Consider the following 12,305-nt stretch of genomic DNA (forward strand, 5'->3'; position numbering starts at 1 on the left):
ATTAATCATATCAAGAACTTCCTTGAAGTATGTGACATGTTGAAGATCAATGGGGTTTCTGATGATGCAATTTGCTTGAGGACTTTCCCATTCTTTTTGAAAAGAAGGGCCAAACAGTGGTCTCATTCATTGCCAAGAGCTTCCATCACAACATGGAACGAAATGGTCGAAGCTTTTCTTGCAAGGTACTTCCCTCCGGGAAAATAGCCAAAGCTTTGTAATGAGATATCTTTATTTGTTCAGATGAAGCTTGAAACTTTGTTTGAGACTTGAGAATGATTCAAGGACCTTTTGCGGAAGTGTCCACAACATGGGTTCCCCGAGTGGATGATCATTAATATATTTTATAACGGGTTGAGCTCAAGCAACAAACAACATCTAGATGCCGCCGCAGGAGGTACAATGGGGAACAAGACTCCCAAAGAAGCCCAACAATTGATTGAAGAAATGGGTTTGAATAGCTACCAATGGAATGCAAGATAATGGAAGAAAGTGGCCAGACTCCATGAAATTGATGCGGTTACATCCTTGGCAGCCCAAGTAGAGGTATTAAGCAAGAAATTGGATACATTGACTTCACCAAGGGTAGCCACAATCACAAGTTGTGCTGGTTGTGGGGGTTCGCATATGCCATCTTATTGTCCTATTTCGATTGCTACTTCAGCCCCAACTGAGCAAGTAGACTTTGTGGGAAATTCGGGAAGAGGACAAGGCAATCCTTATAGCAACATCTACAACCAAGGATGGAGAAGCCATCCCAACTTTTCTTGGAATAACCAAGGGCAACAAAAGGCCATGGCACCACCAGGTTTCCAACAACAACAACAAGCCCCGAACATGGAGAATTGAGTTTCAGGCATGGAAACCCGGATGACCGATCTAGAGAAAGCTTTGACAAGATTTATCCAGTCATCGGACACAAGGTTTCAATCGGTTAAAGCTACACTTCACAACCACACCGCATCATTGCACAATCTAGAAAATGAAGTGGGGCAAATTGCAAAGTCATTATCGGAGAGACCTTAAGGAAGCTTACCTAGTAACACCAAAACTAATCTGAGAGAACATGTGAAAGCGATCACTTTGAGAAGTGGTCGTGAGGTTGTGGGTAGGCTTCCAGATGAGAAGACCAATGTTGAAGCACCTGAGGTCGTGGAGGTTGAGGAGAGAGAAAACAAGGAGAAAGAAGTGGCAACCCCGCCTTACAAGCCAAGAATCCCTTATCCTTCGAGATTGAAGAATGACCAAAATGATGAGCAATATAAGAAGTTCTTGGGTCTATTCAACCAACTACACATCAATATTTCTTTTGTAGAGGCGTTGTCCCAAATGCCTCGGTATGCAAGTTTTTGAAGGATCTTTTAACCAACAAGAAGAAGTTGAAGGAGAGTGCATCAGTGATCTTAGACGCCTCTTGTTCGCCGGTTTTGCAAAAGAATATACCGAACAAGAAGAAAGACCCCAGAAGCTTTGTTATTCCGTGCAACATTGGTAATATGGGTGAAGAGATGGCATTGGCGGATTCAGGGCTAGTATCAACGTCATGCCATACTCATTCTTTCATAAGCTATGCTTGGGAGAGCCTAGGCCCACTCGAATGACACTTTAATTGACGAACCGAATGGTTAGACATCCGAGGGGCATTATCGAAGACGTACTTATGAAGGTTGACAAGTACATATTTCCTGTAGACTTTATAGTGTTGGATGTCGACGAGGATGTAGATGTTCCTTTAATACTTGGGAGGTCATTCTTGCGCACTTCCAAGGCACTTATCGACATGACGGTGGGGAGTTGATACTGAGGGTTTGTAACGATAGGTTGACATACCGCCTCGCCGAACCCATGCGACATTCTCTTGAATTTGATGATACTCTTTACTTTCTTGACACTACCGACGAACTAATAGATGAATATGTGCAAGAAATGATGAATCCTGACACATATGAAGGGGTGCTAAACCAAGAAGTGGAAAATGAAGAAGTCTTAATGCTTGGTCTAGAGGAAAAGGTACCATCTACATCGGGGATCATGAAGAAGGTTCTCCAAAAGATAAAGCGAGCAAGGAGACGCCACAAGAAACGCCCCAAGGCTAATGGGGATGTACAAGAACGGTGTGAGGGTGATAAACCCTCATGTGGTAACATGCTCGATAACTCCTCCTCTACCCTCAAAGGATTATGTTCATCATGCTTTCAGGTTATGGATAAGAGGAAAACCTTCATCTATGAGCCCCCGTGAGTTAAGAAGAGGTACATTAAGCTTTGTGACGTTAAACAAACGCTTCTTAGGAGACAACCCAAGTCTTTACTGTTTTTCCAGTCTTTAGTTTAGTACTTGCATGAAGAAGGCTTTGAGTGTTGGTGTCTTGATTTTTACATGTAAATTGCTGTGTTTTTCTTGTGGATCATTGATGTTATTGTGTGCTTATTTGTGTGTGGCAAAGTTTCTTGGTCGTTTGAGCATGTTTTTCATGATTCTCTGGTTAATGTTGCATTGTCGAGGCAAGCTCCGAGTATGTATACATGTTCATGAATTTTCTACCAAGCCTACAGATTTTTCTAAGTCATCCAGAGAGAACACATGGCCGTGTGGAAATTCCACACAGGCCTGTGTTTTCGTTCAAAGCTCATCCCGAGAGGACATAAGGGCATGTGTCTGCCCTTGTGAATGAGCTTGTAGCGTGTGGATGCCCCTGTGAGTACCCCTGTGAAGATCCACACGCCCGTGTGGAGTTTCCACAAGGGCGTGTGGAACACTTGGAATTTTTCTCATTTAGACAGAGAAGCCACAAGGGCGTGTGAGTGCCCTTGTGGGTCGGGCAAATGGGCATGCAGAATTTTCACACGCCTGTGTGGATGCGTTCAAAGATGAAGTGTGCTATCCTGAGAGGACACAGGGGCGTGTGTCTGCCCCTATGAAGCTCCCCTGTGGAGTCACAAGGGCGTGTGTAATTTTCACACGCCCTTGTGGATGTACAGAATTCAGAAGGCCGTGAGTTTTCTTTATAAATCCTTTGGCTAAGTAGCAATATTTTTTTCTGATCACTATTCCCTATAGATTCGACTACCCACTCACCGGGGTATTATTATTTTGACAAACCCGTGCACTTGCGAGTCACATGCAAAGGGTTGTGTCAAAAATATAAAAATAACAAAATAAAAATATTGATGAAACTATGATGTAATTTACGTGGAACGTGTGGCTAAATTGATGCTTGTGGAGTGGAGCAACCACACTAACATTTATAATTACGTTGGTGGGAAAATCAGAGATATTTCTTTGCTTGAGTGGCATTTTGTCATCACTCTCCTATTTACGTTTCAAGGAGAAACCAGTCCCCACTTAAAGAGACATTGGGTAATACTTCCAAGTCCAAATCATGAATTAAAAAAAAATATAAAAATATATACACATATATTTAGTTGGCTTTGTAAAATTAGTACAATGATTTCACATATATCAACTAAGAAACATGACCACTCCTAAGAGCAAGGACTTTGTAGAGCATGCATGTACATGGATTCAATTCACAGTTGGAGCTTAAGAAATTCTTTTTCACCTTGAAGTTTCAACTTTCAAATAGTTCTAGATAGTGCATTGTGAGATATGAAATGCCTATAGCTGGCTACCTACACTTAGAAACTAGCTAGTAGTAGCATCCATCAATAGATAGAAAGAGGCTCAGTGATATATGTGGAGTGGAAGCCCTAGAGATGGACATAGGCCATCTAAAATCCTCGCCCGGCCTAGCTAGTAACCGGCCCTTCGGGTCAGTGACCCAACAGGCCGGTTTAATGAAATGTAACCGGCCCATCATGTAGACAGGCCGGTTACGGGTTGGGGTTTCCCCAACCCGTAACCCTGTGGGTTGACCTAGTGACCTGGTTCCCAACCCACCCTTCCTCCCCCTCCTCACCTCCATTGTCCTCCTCTTCTTCCACTCCAACCCCTCGTTGGAACCCTAACCCTAACCTCTCTCTCTCTCCAACCGGAACTCCTCCCTCTTCTCCCTCCTCTCCTCAACCCCATCCCCTCCTCCTCCTCCTCCTCGTCGCCTCCCTTACCATATCCCCTCCCCTAACCCTTTCCTCCACACCACTGATAACCTTTTCCCTCCGGTCCCCATCCTTCCCCCAACTCCACTCTTCCCCGCCTCCTTCTCATCTCCTCATTATTCTTCCTTTCACCCGTACACTACGCCCTTCCCATTGTAGTCACCGCCGCCGCTAACCTTGACACCAACCATCTCGATCGCGCCAACATTGTCGCTTACGTCTACTTCCCACTGTCCTCAACTCCGTATTTCTCTCATTAGCTGCATCTCCTCCCATGTCCCCCAACATGACTTCTTCTTTTCTGGAGTCGAATGCCGCCGCATCTCCATTAGAACCATGCCTTGCTTCCTCTCTTCCTCCTTAACATCCTCCTTGCAGTTCAACCCCGTGGATCCACCCGGCGGTTCAGCCTAGCCCACCGGGTCAACAGGGAGATAGTCGGTTCCAGTTTCGGGTCTGGCTCCTTGTGACCCGGACCAGCCAAGTTAGATGGGTCAACCTGACCTGGCAGGTTCTATACCCTTGCCGGGTTGAGTCTAGGTCAAGGTGTTGGTGAACCGCAACCAAACATGTTGGACCCACTGGGCCAGTTAATAGGCCCTTTTACCCACCACTAGAAGGACCTAGTATAACAAAGTCTAGCTTTTCCAATTTGACAAGTAAATAGAGAGGAGAGAGATTGAGAGTTTAAATTTAGATTGTATATGAATAAAAGAAAAATTAGGTTACTAATGGATGGGATTTACTTTGGATATCTACAAAGTGATGTCATTCTCTGATATTTGTAAAGAGAAAGTCGTCATTCAACTTGTCACAAATTAAAAGGAGAAATTTCACTAAAGTACCCTGTGGTTTAGCCCTTTATCAATTTAGAACTTGTGCTTTAACTCATAGCACTTTAGTATCCTATACTTTGAGCAGTTTGAAAAAAACATGCAAAACTCTTAACCCCGTTAACATTTTCTAACGTGGCATAAAATTTCACATGAGTTTACCTTTTTGCCCTTAAAATTTTTTTTATCAAATGAGGGTTTGTGATTAGAGTTTTTGGCACCATAGTATCATATAGTTTAAATCATTTTTAAAATTTATGCCAAAATGCCTAATCTTCTTTTTTTCTTACCACACTAATTTACATTTTACCTAATTCACAAAGAATGTCATTCTATTTTGAAGAATATAAAAGTAAATATAATTTTTATAAAAATATATATTAATAATTATTAATTTTTATTGGTGTATTCACATGAAAGGCCCTTAACAAAGTTATAATTTTAGAATTTTTTAGGTGTTTAAAGATAAACATATCTTCTAATTCAATTAAGTAGACATATAATCTTAAACCTTTGAGGGGTATACGTGCAATAATATCTCCCTCCATCGCCTAATCATCTTGTTCACGAGTTTCTCTTTTTAGTGGTGCCTAATTTTTGAAATCCTAATTTCTCTATAACTAAAACTATCCATTGTACGTCCCAGCAAGAAGAGAAACAAGGAAATCCAGCCATCCATGACATTAGGTTTGGCTTATTCAAAATTCTAATGTGAATTTTATAATTTTATTTTAAGATTATTGTTCTATTCAAATTTATGCTTTGATTTTATATGCTAAAAAAAATTCTAAATTTTAATTTAGAGGAAGATATGGTGTATGAGGAGCGTACTATGCTGCATATGAATCTCGTTGATGGACAATTGAGGGGATTGAACAATGAGCAAGGAGAGGCAGTAGATGGAGGAGATGCAGAACATTTAGCTTCAGTTAACAAATCCACTAGTTTGGATTTTGCATGGGGCAATGATTCTGATGGCACTGATTATGAAGTAGAAAATGGAGATGATGCAAGTTCATCTGAAGTTGAAAGTGATTGTAGTGAGCCTAGTGAGCTGTATAATGATCTCGAAGGCTATGATGATAACATATTTGCTGACACGGCTGATTATGGATGAGTGAATGCAAATGAAGATGAGATTAGTGACATGTGGAGTATGAAGATGATAATGGAGAAGAAAGTGAACCTGCAAAAGAAGAACCAACAAATGAAGATGTTAGACAAGGAAACAAGTTCAGTCCAAGTGATCTGAATGTAGAGGATATGGGTGAACTTAATGAACCTGTGGATAATCCAAATGAACTCCATCCTAGTATGATTTTAATGGTGATCAAGAAAAAGGTGTTGATTTGAATGAAGAGACACAAATGAATGATCCTCCTTTGTGTGTTGGGATGAGATTTTCCAAGTGCAAAAATTTATAGTAAAGCTCTAAAGCAATGGGTTGTTCTAAGAGGCTACAACTATGAGTTGTGTAAGAATAATTCATCAAGGATAACAGCAGTTTGCAAGAAAAGGTGTGGCTTTAGAGTTCACGCCTCTGTTATAAGAAACACCACTACATTTCATATAAAGACTTTCAAGGCTGTCCATGGTTACCCTAGAGAATTCAACAATCCTTTGGTTACCTCTATATATCTTACTGACAGGTATTTAGAAAGCATAAGGGATAATCCTAAATGGAAGGTTGTAGCTATGCAAAGAACTTTACAAAGAGAGGTAGGAGTTCTAGTGAGTATTACTAAGGTGTATAGGACAAAATGGAGGGCAAAAAAATCATTGAGGGTAATGTGGCCTTACAGTACAAGAGGTTATATGACTATGCTGCCACTATACAAAACACTAATCCTGGGAGCTTGATAAAGCTAAAAACAAAACTTGTAGAAGAAGAGGTTACTGATGAGTGCACTTTGCATACATGTTTTCATGCCCTAATTTCATTATTTTACTTGTTCTCGAGTGTATTTTTATACATGAGCAATGCTATCATGGGTATTTTTATAATATGTGCAGAAATTAGCGGCTTAGTACAATTTGGAGCAAATTCGGGATGACAATACCCCATAGAAGTTCAAGTGTTCAAGCCTGACACGGGTGGGACACGCTCGTGTTATACCTCCCGAAGTTCTCAGCCAATTGTTGACTCAGTGAGATTTTGGTGCTGAAGGATATTTGCAAGATTGACACGGTCAGGACACAGTTGTGTCAATACCCCCGAAAAACCCAGAACATCGAAGAATTCACTAGAAAATTATTGACACGAGCTCGGTGCCCTTGACACGATCGTGTCATAGCGTTGCACGGTCACAACACGATCGTGTCCTTGCCACCGAACCTTTCAGTCTGAGACACTCCTTGTCATTTATGTCACCCCCAGCATAACACAGTTAGGGATGGCAATGGGTAGGGTATGAGTAGGGTATGTCAAAACCCTTACCCTTACCCTTACCCGTAACCCCTACCCCATACCCGTACCCTTCAGGGTAAAAAAAAATCATACCCTTACCCTTACCCTTACCCGTAGGGTACTGGTATATCCGTAGGGTACCCGTTTACCCATTGTTCAAATTATCGAATTAAATTTAAATAGAAATTTAAATAAATAATAATAAATTAATTATACATACCCTCTTCAACGGGTAAGGGTTAGGGTAAGAGTACGGGTAGGGTAGGAGCATACCCTTACCCGACCCGTACCTGCTCAAAAAATAACTGGTAATACCCTTACCAGTACCCATATCCGGTCAAAGAGGGTAATACCCTCTTTGACCTGGTACGGGTATACCCATCGGTTAGGGTATAAATTGCCATCCCTAGACACAGTTTGAGACATGATCGTGCGCAGGCCGTGTCGAGCCCGAAAAGTGCCTTTTTAACTTTAGTTTTTAGGGTTTCCTTTTCAATTTGTTCGGGGATCTTCTTCTCCACCGGGAGGACTTTGATGAGGACGAAGATCGAGCTTATCTACACCTTCTAGGGCGTAAAGGAGCAAGTTGGAGGCACAAGGGAAGTGGTGTTAGCACAAGGAGCTCGACATCGGAGGCAAATCTTAGAGTGAAGGGAGTCATGTCTTCTTTCTCTAGATCTAGTCTTTTCTCCTCCATGTCGTACCCACCCATGAGGGGCTAATCGGCCACGGTGCCCCGGGGTGGGAACTTTGTACTTCGGATGCTAAAATCACTTACATTCTTTTGATCTAAGGAGTTCTTTTGGTTCTTGTGTTAATCTTGTGTTGGTATAACTTGATGTGTTTGATTTGCACAGTTGCTTGGGTACAACTTGATGTGTGGATTACCGTAGTTGTGATTACCTTGCGTGATTGCAAAACTTGATGTGCAAGAAGCCATGATTACCTTAGCAAAACTTGGTGTATATGAGAACCATAGCTGCCACATTGCTACTCAGCACACACTAGAACCCTAGAATGTACCTGGTAGAACTTGAGAGTGAGTGAGCATTCACGAGTGCAATGGGAACATCTCGAGGCATTGTTCTCTTCTGTTGATACTTGATCCAATAACCTTTATCTCCATCCTTTCTCTTCCTTATCTTCCTTTTAATTATTCTTTTATTTTTCTCAACTGCATCATCTATTTAATTGTCACTAGAGATCAGTGTTAAGTTAGTATTTTTAGTCCAGTCCCTGAGGTTCGAAACTCCTACCCCTCACAGGGTACTACTATATTACTTGTGTGCGACCCGTATACTAGCGGAGAGCACATCAGTTACACCAATTCAAGATAATGAGGTCAGTTCCTTATCTAAAAAAATCATTAAGTTCCATTATATGTATGTTAGATTTGGAGCACAAAAGCAGAGATATGCTAGTGGGTTAAGATCAATTATTAGCTTAGATGGCTACCATATTAAGACTTCGATAGGAGGGCAAATTCTTGGAGCTGTTCCAAGGGATGGTAATGATAATATGGTCCCACTTGCCTTTGCTATAGTAGACATTGAGTCTAAAAAGTCTTGGTCATGGTTTTTATTACTTCTACTTGAAGATTTTGGCAACACTAATGAGACGAGTTGGGTCTTTATGTCAGACCAACAAAAGGTATGTCTTGCTAGTATTTTGGATAATATTTTAATGGTTATCTTGTTAGGATTGTACCCTTGAATGCCAATGAGGATACTTGTATTAAGGCATTTCATTTGTATTATACATTCTTACTATTTAATAACATTTATTTTGATGTTCATACAAATCTTGTGATAGCATTTTAATTAGTTTTGAACATCACAGCCCATATATATTAAGTTAAATCTTTTACACTTTGTGGGATAAAGAGGAGAACACTAGAAGTGCTTGGTACTTATACACTTAAATAGTTCACAAATCGGAGAATCTTCAATTGGGTGTTAAAGGTTCATAAAGATTTGCATGACATATATTTTGACAAATAGTGCTAGTTGAACACTATAGAATAGTGGGAGCATATGTCATAAATACATCACTGGGATTGGTGTATTCAAACATGACTCGGGGCAATCCAATCAAATGTGTTTTACTCTTTGACAATCAATGATTGGGATTATTGGTTATGATCATATGAGTGAACCTTAGACCTAAGGTATCAGGATCACAATGTGCTTGTGACGTCTAATCTGTTACTAGAGTCGTCAGGCTCACTTTACCTTTTGCTATAGCTGACCTTGAAGTGCAACTAGGTCGGGCAAGTAACAGTTGTGAGTGATCACCAAGAAGGAATTCATTCTCTTGGAAGTAAACAAGTTACTATCCTATGTGATTATAAGTGTGTGAGATTAGAAAACCTTGGCTAAGGCAGTCAAACTAATCGTGTGAGACACGAAGTGTAGTTTGGTAATCTTACTCTACTATAGTTATTAGCATACGATTGAGTTCAATAAGTTTGACAATTACCATGGCTCTCACTCGGTTGGAATATAAAAACGAAAGTTTAACATTTATACACATATGGTAATCATAATCAGAAAAGGTTCGTAATGATCTATTCATTCGTGTTCAATTGAATTATGACGTGGGACCACGGGGACTGGCTAGTGATCACCCACGTCTTTTGGTATCCTCCCATTGCTAATCGGAACAAACCTAGGGTATCACGCTTAAAGGGAATAAGAATCAGTCTCATTGTTTAGTATAAGGGTAAAATTGTCAATTTATAATTTTACTTCATGGGATAAGTGAAATTTTAAATTGATCTAGGGTTTTCTCTTACGTTTAAATTTTGATTTAAATTAGATGGAGTCGAATAGATAATCAAAATTATAAGGACTCAAGGACAAAAGTGGTTTTAGTTACATTATAACTCATATTTCTAATAGAACTTTTATGATAATGTTTATTATATTATGAAGGTTCATATTTCGAATAGAATTTCATAATTGAATATGTTTATTATGCTTTATGAAGTCTCTATAAATATGACTTCTCTTTAACCCTAGAATAAATCAATTAATTTTCTCTAGTGAGAAAAATCAACAAGCTTTTTCTTTCTTTCTAACCCTAGCCGTTATTTGGAGAAGAAGATATCGTTTCTAAATTCCGGCATGTGATCTAGAGGCATGGGACTTTCGTTTAGTGCTATGAGATCTACGACAATCCGAGAGACAAATTCAGCACATCAAAGTAAAGGTTTTTAAACATTAAGAGGTAATTTTCTAGGCCTTTCAATTAAATTATAGTGTTCATTAAAACAATTAAATCATATCTCAAATTTATTTATGCTTCCGTATGCCTATGATTTTTTTACATAAGTTTGCTATATTTCCTAACATATCTATCTTTTCTTTCTTTGGTTTTATAAGGTTTGTGTTTTAATTTCTATACACGGACTGGTAGAGTCAATAAAGGAGCTTTGTCCAAATGCTGAACACAAGACATGTGTGAAACACATGTATGACAATTTTAAGAAGGCTTTTAATGGCTTGTATTACAAGGAGCTTTTTTGGAAGGCTGTTGGGGTAGGAACTATGAAAACATGGCAGGTATATATGGAGAGTTTGAAGAAAAATGACAATAGACCATATGATTAAATGATGGCAAGAAATCCTAAAACTTGGGCTAGGTCTCATTTATTTCCACACACCAAGTGCTCATCCTTACAAAATAATATTTGTGAGTCTTTTAACTCCTACATAATGACTGCGAGAGACATGCATATTTTATCTATGGTTAAATAGATATGAACTAGACTCATGAAAAGATTTTATATTAAGTTGACTGGGATGAAAAGCAATAAAGGAGATATTTTCCCTAATATTCAAGAAGAGTTGGAAAAGATTATGGTAAAAAGTACGGGTTTGATTTGTACTCCATTCGGTAGATTGAAGTATGAAGTTGATGATGGTAACTACAAGTCTGTAGTTGATCTTGATGCCAAAACATGCAGTTGTAGGAAATGGGACATCTCAGGAATTCCATGTAAGCATGCAGTGTCAGCAATATTCTCTAATAGACAATAGCTAGAGTCAAATGTCCATATGTATTATAGCAAGGAAACATACTTGTTAGTGTATCAACATGTCATAAGTCCTGTGCCAAGTCAAGATAAGTGGGTAAAGACTGATTTACATTATATCCATCCTCCAATTATTCATAAACCTGCTAGTAGGGCTAAGAAAAGGAGAATTAGGGGGTTAATGAGTCGAGGAATTCATTCAAGATGACTAGAGCAGGTGATCCCATTACATGTGGAAATTACAATAAGTAGGGCCATAATTCAAGAAGTTTTAAGGCAGCTATAACTGGGAAAACACCATGGCAAATGAGGCAAAGATAAAGACAAGCTGAAGAGATAACTAACTCATCAAGAGGAAAAAGAAGACACGAACAGCTACTACATCTAATATAGATGTACATCAAGTATTTACAAATAAAATATGACCATGTCGTTTATGTGTTAGCTTTGCATCTCATGTATTGAACTTGGCTATAATGTTTTTATTTTTAAGGAATCAACACAAACTAATGATCCAAGCTCACCAAGGGGAAGGAAGAAAACTAGTGGCAAAAAAATACAGGGTTTCCAACTCAGGTTTATACATATCATCCACCACTTGCAATGTGTGCTTAGGTTAGAGATGGCAATTTGTACCCTACCCGACGAGTATACCCGTACCTGTACCCGGTCAAAGAGGGTATTACCCTCTTTGACCGGGTTCGGGTACGGGTACGGGTATTACCCGTTAGTTTTTGAGCTGGTACGGGTCGGGTAAGGGTAAGGGTATGCCCCTACCCTACCCGTACCCTTACCCGTTGAAGAGGGTACGGGTAAAACCCGTACCCGTACCCTTACCCTCTCATATATATATATATATATATAAATAATTTTTTATAAAACTAAACATTTACTCACAATTTACTCAATATCTATTTTCATAGTGATTAATTTGAAAATAATACTTCAAATTTTCTCTTAATATATTATTT

General features: G+C 39.4%; 1 non-coding gene across 1 annotated transcript; it reads right to left on the minus strand.

The window, feature by feature from the left end:
• Window positions 1-210: 210 nt before the first annotated feature.
• LOC120276628 lies at window positions 211-317 on the minus strand. Its single transcript, XR_005541339.1, has one exon. It is a non-coding gene; the product is annotated as a small nucleolar RNA R71 (small nucleolar RNA).
• Window positions 318-12,305: the final 11,988 nt, after the last annotated feature.

This window comes from Dioscorea cayenensis, chromosome 14 (genome assembly GCF_009730915.1).
Source record: "Dioscorea cayenensis subsp. rotundata cultivar TDr96_F1 chromosome 14, TDr96_F1_v2_PseudoChromosome.rev07_lg8_w22 25.fasta, whole genome shotgun sequence".
Classification (NCBI taxonomy): domain Eukaryota; kingdom Viridiplantae; phylum Streptophyta; class Magnoliopsida; order Dioscoreales; family Dioscoreaceae; genus Dioscorea; species Dioscorea cayenensis.